Below are 8,525 nucleotides of genomic sequence, written 5' to 3'. Positions count from 1 at the left end.
TGTCACGCTCTTGAAGAAACTCTCCACCCCTGCAATTAGAGCTATTATACTCATAGCAATCAAAGCCGTTTCTATAAACACTAGTGTCTCGCAAATATTTACCCGCTTGTTGTTCATCCTGTAATTGGGGCAAGACATCCATCCATGTCTTTGAATTGCACAAATTGCCAGGTGCCGATTGCGGCGTATTCGGCGCGAAACCCGTCACACACGTGTACACTCTTGCTGCGTGATTTAACTAAGGGTTTTTTTTTTTTTTAAATTAATGGCATGTAAATTGAAATTGTAGTGTCCATTGAAATGACATCCACTAATTAGTGTATGCTAATTGCAAGTCTGGCCACCAGTACTGCCGTCCTGTCTGTAAAGTACTGCACTGTAAAGTCGCTACGCTTCCTATTGTCCACGATATGATTAACTCAGTGTATACCACGGTGCTCTTGAGTTCCTCATTCTGATTGGTGTTGATTAACATTCTGTAGCAGCACCTCTGACAGCAGTGCAGCTTCGAGAGGTTTATCTTAACGTACATGTTTGATAACGTTTTTTTTTTTTTTGTCAGTTCTAACTCCTTCACAGGGACTTGTATGGTGGAGGGTCCACACGAGGAGACGTCTCAGGAGACGAGTCGAGAGCGTCGGCACTTTCTATCACTCAGAGGTAAAGTTCTATGTTTAGGTTCTCAAGACAGACGACTTTGTGGTTTCTTGCTTTTCTTATTAACTTAAAACGACCGGCTGGTGAGGGAAGGACTGTGTAGAGATGCTATAACATGAGTAATAACGTAGTGTTTTATTCCTTACGTAAATATTAGTAATATTATTATTAAAACACCCGACGTTTTTCATTTTCATTGGCTATCCAGCGTACAGGAATACACAGCCTGTATATGTGAAACAGCTCTCTCTCTCTCTCTCTCTCTCTCTCTCTATATATATATACATATATATATATTCCAGCACTAAACGACTTACAGCTCGATTGTTTTATATCCACTCATTTCATTGACACCGGAACTGTTACGAAGCACAGCAGCGAACCCTCCGTTCTTTATAGTTTTAGTGAGTGTTTATGTGATGTGATGGAATATCCACAAGGCATCTGTTACAGGCCGGAGAAAGGAAAAACCAGGAGTAAACGGCAGGCCACAGGGCAGACGGTCGCCACGCAATCCGGGAACGAGCACAAATCAATTTCGGTATCGCGCTTCCCCAGGGCGTGCCACTTCATCGGATCAGGTGAGGATTAAAGCGCATGGCAGATGAAGCGAACGCGTCGAGGTTAATATGTTTCTATTCGGTATGCTTTATGAAGTGATGTTCAAAGATAGTAGAGGATGAAAAACTTTAATAGTGCTGAAAGGCACTCCTGATTATGGAGCAGATTATAGCTTGATCAGGGATTTGACTCGGATTATCCGGGATCTATTCAATACCAATAATTTGATGTTTACAAAGATTTTAACAGTGATTTTTTTTCTTCTTCTAATGTTTGCCAGATATACTGATGTTTGATAAAGGAGAACCTGGGTTGTGTTTCATGCACCGAACTGTAACACAGGGCCATCGGACAAGCAAGATTTTTAAGATACGTAACACGTTTACCAAGGTCCGGTGTTTCTTGTATGTTTATTCAGTTTACTTTACGTACGTTTGAGTTTAATTAAAATTTTTGCTGCGGCCATCGTGATTTCACAGAGACGCTTCAGTTTTCAAGTGTATCGTGTTTAAAGTCTTAAACCTAAACGCGACCGCAGCCGTCAGGATCGTAGTTAAGCGTTCGAGCGCCGTCCGAAAGGCAGTAACGAGAAATCGACGCCCGTTTCCTCGTGAAAAGTCGGCAGTACCTTCAGCTTCTCCGAGAACTCGTCGTAGGCCCAGTGAGAAGAGGAGCGGTCGGTCGAATTGGGCCGTGCTTGAACAGCAGCTGAGGAGAGCACTTAGTAACACACGCACACACACGCATTTAAAGTGCCTTTGGGTTCAGACCTGATGAAACAAAACGCTTGTTTTCCATTCGGTGCATCCTGTGTACTCGTCGCTACGCCTCAGGTGTTCCGAAAAATACAAATACACACGCGGATGTTCTGGATGTTAAGTATGAAACATACCTATAAGCAGGGAAAGCAGTTTCATTGCTACAGCAGTGGTAGTTTTTCCAGAAAAATACGTCCTAGCTCTCTTTGTTTGTTGTTTACTGTTTGCTTTTTTTCCTCTCATGTGTGTTTGCTTTTTCAGGGTCACGCAGCACGTCGTTTATGTACTTTCCCAGATTACGAAACTTTTTACTGGAAACATGATTTTGCAACAGTAGTCGCATGCTAAAGCCTCACGCTGTGAGTGCAGACGTTTTACCTAATAATATCTTGATGTATCTTTAATTTAAGGATATCATTTGTCCTCCCTAGACACAGAACACACCCACGTATTTTCCTTGCCCAGCATGCTCAGTGCACGATTCGTAACTTGGAGATGAATCGTTCGCAACCTACGGGCGGATCTGAGTTCGGAGAAAGCACACCGCGTTCAGCTTGACGGAGTACGTCTGTGACAGCACGTTTTGTGTGTGTGTGCGTGTGTGTGTGTGTGTGTGTGTTTATGCATGTGTAGGTGGATGAAGCTCTTCTATCTTGGCGCTCAGTCTCACAGTGGCAGGTGGGGAGAAGCTGACTCTGTTGGCAGGTTTTCATTTTTTTTTCACCTCTCATTCCCTCTTTCTTTTTTTCTTTTAGTGAAAGAAATGTACAGCACACTTTTGGGTGTCACCTAATCATCCACCAAAGTTCTTCAAAATATATGATCTATGCAAAAATGATTTCGGCATGACAGAGCAAAAGGTTCGCTGGGAATTATAGTGGAATGGTTTGGAGTGGTAGCGACGCTTAGATCAGCCCAGACTGTCATTATGCAAATAGGAAACATTAGCACTCTTGGTTTAATCATTTGAGCACAACATGTGACTTCAGTAGGTCCAAAAAGGACAGGTTGAGGTTGTTCTCGTTTTGTAATATTATGTTTCAGGCATTTGCATGAACACCAAGGAATCATCTGTTATGGAGACAGGAATTCAAAATGTCCTCCTTTATTACGTACAGCAAGAACAAACTGAGCTCGGGGGCACATTTATTAGGTATGCCTAGCTCATCTCTACCCCCGAGGTCAAGGTCACTGTACCCCAGTGCCCTTGCATTGCAAGGACAAGATATTATTAAACGATGTTATTCAAGTGTCTTTAGTTTCTCTCAACAAGTTTAACCCTGAGGTGAATGCATGTTGGGGAAGGACCTAAAGAAGGAAGGGAGGAAAGGAAAGGGAAGAATGATGGACGGAAGCAAGGAAATGAGGAAATGAAAGAAGGTCGGACAGCAAGGAGGAACGAAAGGAAGGAACAAAATAATGAAGGAAGAAAGGAAAGAAAGGAAGACAAAGCAGGAAAGGCAGATGTAAGGAAAGAAGGGAAGGAAGAAGAAGAAAGGAAAGAAAGAAGGAAACAATGAAAGACGAGAAGGAAAGGAGGATAAAGGAAAGGAGCAAGGAATGAGGAAGGATGGAAGAAGAATGAGAGGAAAGAAAGATCAAAGGAAGAAACAAACGAAGGGGAGAAAGAAGAAGGAAAGAACTGTAGAAGGATGGGGGAAAGGAGGAATAAGGAAGGATGGAAAGAAACATGAAAGAGGAGGGAGGGAGGGAGGGCGGAAAGAAGGACAGAAACATAAACGGCAATAAGGAAGGAAGGACCGAGAAATGAAATAAATATGGAAGAAAAGGTCAGAAGGGAGGAAGTGAAAAAGGAGAAAAAAGGATGCAAAGGAAAGAAGATGGATGAAAACATATCAAGAAAGAACAAATGAAGGAAGGAAAGAAATGTGAAAGGGAAGGAAGGAAGGACAGAAACATGAAAGTAAATAAGGAAGGAAAAGTAAGGTAAGAAAGGAGGAAGCAATGAAAGACAAGCGAAGGAAAGGAGGGCAGTGGAAAGAAACAAGGAATGAGGAAGGATGGAAGAAGAATGAGAGGAAAGAAAGATCAAAGGAACAAACAAATAAGGAGAAAAAGAAGAAGGAAAGGACTAAAAGGAAGGGAGAAAGGAATAAGGAAGGATGGAAAGAAACATGAAAGAGAAGGGAGGAAAGAAGGACAAACAAACGGCAATAAGGAAGAACAGAGAAATGAAAAGAAATATGGAAGAAAAGGTAAGAAGGGAGGAAAAAAGAATGCAAAGGAAGGAAAGATGGGCGAAAGCATCAAGAAAGAAGGAAAGAACAAACGAAGGACGGAAAGAAACGTGAAAGGGAAGGAAGGACAGAAACATGAAGGTAAATAAGGAAGAAAAAGTAAGGTAAGAAAGGAGGAAGCAAAAAGGAGAGTAAAAGTCTGGAAGAAAGGATAGAAGCAGTAGGTGAGAATGAATACATGGGTGGGAGTTTTAAATAATCGCATTTCTGTAAGTGACGCTGGATAAATGCCATGAATGTAAATAACTTCTTTTTTTTTCCATGATAAAAAAAATCATCATTTTCAGGAAGTAAAGCATTTTACTGAGTGGTGTAAACATCAGCTTGGAAGCCTCTTAGTTAAAATCTCTACCCCTGACTGATAACAGATCAAAGCTTGTTTCCATATTCTCTTCATTCTTTTAGCATCTGTAATTTTCAGAATTGATACTTTCTTTATATTTATTTATATTCATTAGCTGCTATGCTGCACAAACAAGCAGCAGTCTTGTCAAAAAGCTTTGCTTGAATAAGTGCTAATAAATATTCACACCGCCACGCTACCTAGACATTACTTGTTTCGGATTGTGCCTCGACGGAGAGTTTACTCCAACGAATGAAATACTTATAATGAATTTGCCCCTCGAGGTTGAAGATTAACTGTAGCTGCAAGCAGCAATTGCAGGGGCCAAGCACCATATGACAGTATGGCTGTGGCTTGGAATGAGTCACTGGTAAGAGGCGTTACTAACTGTTGGGATGTTGTTGTAGCGTGGTTCTTGTACAGGGAGCACTTAAACACCCATGTACAGATCCTGGTAACATAGGAATTCCAGAAATAAAAAAACATGGATACAGTAATAAGGTTCAGACATTTCCTTATTTTATTGACTAGCTTTTTCTCTCTCTCTTAAATGTTCTGGGCATTAGTTCATCATACCTTGCTGCAGAATACTCTAATTCGGTCTCATTAGGCATTATTTGTTACAATCTGTTGCAACCATCAGGGTCATGTAAGGTTGCACACTGAAGAAATCTCTGATTCATTCGTTTCCAGTTAAATTTCGACATGCCTACAGAGTATTAAAAGGAAGCATGGGAAACGAACCGAAAGAGTGAATCGGGTAACGAAGACCTTGCTAGAGCGTGTAGTTCTGCTACATGGTTTAAACAAATCGACACAGAATAAAACAACGTTCCATATGCCAGGGTACTTTCCAGGCATGTTTCCAGGGAAATGATGCTTTGGTCCCTCAGCATGACTTCTGACCGAAAGTCACAGTCACATCTTTGGCAACTTTGGACCTGATATACTAAAGGTTAACGTGTGTACAAACATGGGGAAAATACGATAACGGCAGCGAAAAGCGTGCAAGCCGAACAGGACCTTTTGGAGGACAGTGCTATACCGTAGCGTGCCCATGAAATGGTGTGTTGACGTTTTTCATTTTGAAACAGGAACTCAGGAGGAAACATGTAGCAGGGCTGGACTGATTTCCACAACAAGACAAGAAGAAGAACAAGAAACGACATGCCAAGACCCATAGATTTTTGTTCTCCAGACCATCAGAGAGTTCTCCCCAGTCGACTCCGGCTAGATCAGATCAGACCACATTTGCTCGGAGACCCAGCCTAGAGCCCCGGCAGCTTTTCAAACCTCCCGCCTACCAGACTTAATTTCATTCAGCATTCCGATCTGTCTTCCGAGACGCCACTCAAATGCCGACCCGCCCACTGACAAATAACCATCGCGGGAATCCCCTCAACAACACGACGTGACGAGACAATCCTACAGATGTCTACTGCCTTGAGATGCCGATCTTACTACAATGCGCTTAAAGAAACAAAGGAAAGACTGAAGAATGAAAAAAGGACGATGTAAAGAAGAAATGAGAAAGTAGAAAAGAAAGAAAGGGAAATGTTTTTGAAAGGAAATCAAACAGGATTTACTGTTGGTGGGCTGAAACACTACTACTTACATTAGCACTTTGTGTATTTGTGTTGGTCTGTGATGATCGCTTGCTTTATAGAGTCATTAAAGCAGTATTGTCATAGTGTAGAGGCGTTTTAAGTGATTCTCGGTGTATTAGAGATTCAACGTGATGCCTGAAGCCACCGCTGTATACAAGCTGAAAGTTCTGTGTTTGAAATGTTTTAAAGAAAGTATCCCAGTCCGTCTTGTAGAAATGTAATTAGATCTCACTGAACAAGAGAGAAAGGATCGATGCTGTATGTCAGGCCAGCCTGTGAGAGAGAACGCCGTGCTTTCTTCTGTCTCCGTTCCTCTGGGTGGCCTGAAAGCACAGCATGTGTTGGATAATATAGCATACGTAACGTCGATGCTAACGAGCGACCGGAGCACCGTCATAGATGAATATTTAAAAGGAGCTGAAGTTCAGTGGATGTAGCGTTGCTCCAGGAGAGCGAGAAGAAATCATTAAAGAAAAAGTTCAGCTCTCAAGTGTGTCGCTTAGACACAAGCACAGGAAGTGGAGAACTTTTAAAGAGGAAGTCCACGTGAAACACAGTAAATGATATTAAATTGAAACGTAGATAGGTCTGTTGGACGTTGCAGTATTTCGTTATTTCTGTCAGACCTTAGTGGTTCTCTCTCACTATTTCCACATTAATCAGAAGTCCAGTGTAGAGGTTGGTGCAAACGCTGGGACTCGATCCAGAATGCATTGCGAACACCGTAGTGTTCATGGCACAAAAGGTTGAAGCTATGGACAGTGAGCAGAGTGTACAGATTAGGAGGTGAAAGCGCTGGGCAGACTAATGCAGTAATGCTCCGTTGTATCACTCTCAAGAGTTTGAGGTGAATCAAGGGCTAAATCCTGCAGAAAAAAAAAAAAATTAAATAAAATCAGCTCAGTTTCTTTATAAAATAAAACATGGAAGTCACATGTTAATTTTTTTTTTTCTTTTTTGGCTGCTCCAGTTTTCGGGGTCACCACAGCGGATCACCATCCACGTATCCTGATTCTGGCACGTTTTACGCTAGATACCCTTCTCGACGTGACCCTCACCATTTTCTGGGCTGAGAGTGCACTGGCTCGTTCAACCAGAAGTCAAAGAAGTGTTGATTACAAAGATTAATATGCAAAAGGTGCATATTAATCTTTGTTTTTTTTTTGGTTTTTTTTTTCTTCAAACCACGTTAGTCTTTTAATACAGTGCCTTTTTGATCATTAATTTATTTCCCATGACAGATGACTCCCTGCCATGTAAACATACAGGACACATTTTTCTACTTGTTTGGCAACAGTTTATTGCCATGTTTCTCTGTGATCTATTAGCTGCCAACAAATACATGCTGAGAAAAGCCCTGCATTATATATAGCCTTCTGCTATAAGGCCAGTCAAGCACGAAAGCAGTGATAATGCAACAAATCGCCATAAATTACAAGTAACCCCCAACCCCTGTCACCCCCCCCCCCACCCCAATCCACACGTTCTGCATCCCGTCTCTAATGGGCATATGAGTTATAGGTTTAATTCCAATCTTTACACTGCTATAAATGAAGCCATTTGAATAAACCACAACGGCTCATAAAAGTGCCAGGCAGGATGGAGAGAATCCTGTTAAAATCTCTTCCCTATTAGATTCTGTCATCTCTTTACAGCCTAAGATGGAAGTGCCAAAGTGATCCAATGTGACAGAAAGAGCATTATAAACACTGCTGTGTGTGTGTGTGTGTGTGTGTCCATGAAATGAAGCAACCTGCAAAAAAAATTAATTCTTTCTCTTTTCCCCCCTCAGACTTTATATATATATATATATATATATATATATATATATATATATATATATATATATATATACACCTTGATGAGGTCGAGTTTCGCCTGAAGTCCTCCGTGATTATTTCATGACTCAACCCAACATATTGACCGAATTTTACGAATGAAAACACTCTGCATGGAAGGTGCATTCTTATTAGTTTTATTGTGTTTTCCAAAGTAATTTAGATTTTTTTTTTTCCTCGCTTCGCACCACTTCAGACTTAGTGAGAATCTTCTTGTTCTTCTTATTCCTTTTGATTGTTGTTACGACCCAGAGAATGGATCCAGAGTGTTTTCAGTGGCATTCACACTGAAACTGCAACAGATTAGCTTTATTACTGAATTATTATTTATATACTATATCAGCTGTTGGTATAGAAAAGTAATCAGCACGTTCTGTTCTGAGAATTCCTCAATGCCGCGGTATGATGGTGGATTTCAGACAAATGGTGTGGAACATCATGAATGAATACACAGAATATGCGAGATGGATGAACAAAATTAAGGCAGGAGAAAGAAACGGAAA

At 41.2% G+C, this 8,525-nt stretch overlaps 1 long non-coding RNA gene across 1 annotated transcript; it reads left to right on the top strand.

Annotated features, from left to right (window-relative positions):
* The first annotated feature begins 534 nt into the window (after positions 1-534).
* On the top strand, positions 535-4,224 carry LOC128605169 (uncharacterized). The gene is made up of 2 exons (XR_008385491.1): positions 535-660; positions 1,111-4,224. It is a non-coding gene; the product is annotated as an uncharacterized LOC128605169 (long non-coding RNA).
* Positions 4,225-8,525: the final 4,301 nt, after the last annotated feature.

The sequence above is a fragment of the Ictalurus furcatus genome, chromosome 3 (assembly GCF_023375685.1).
Source record: "Ictalurus furcatus strain D&B chromosome 3, Billie_1.0, whole genome shotgun sequence".
Taxonomy (NCBI): domain Eukaryota; kingdom Metazoa; phylum Chordata; class Actinopteri; order Siluriformes; family Ictaluridae; genus Ictalurus; species Ictalurus furcatus.
This window is presented reverse-complemented; position numbering and strand designations above follow the sequence as displayed.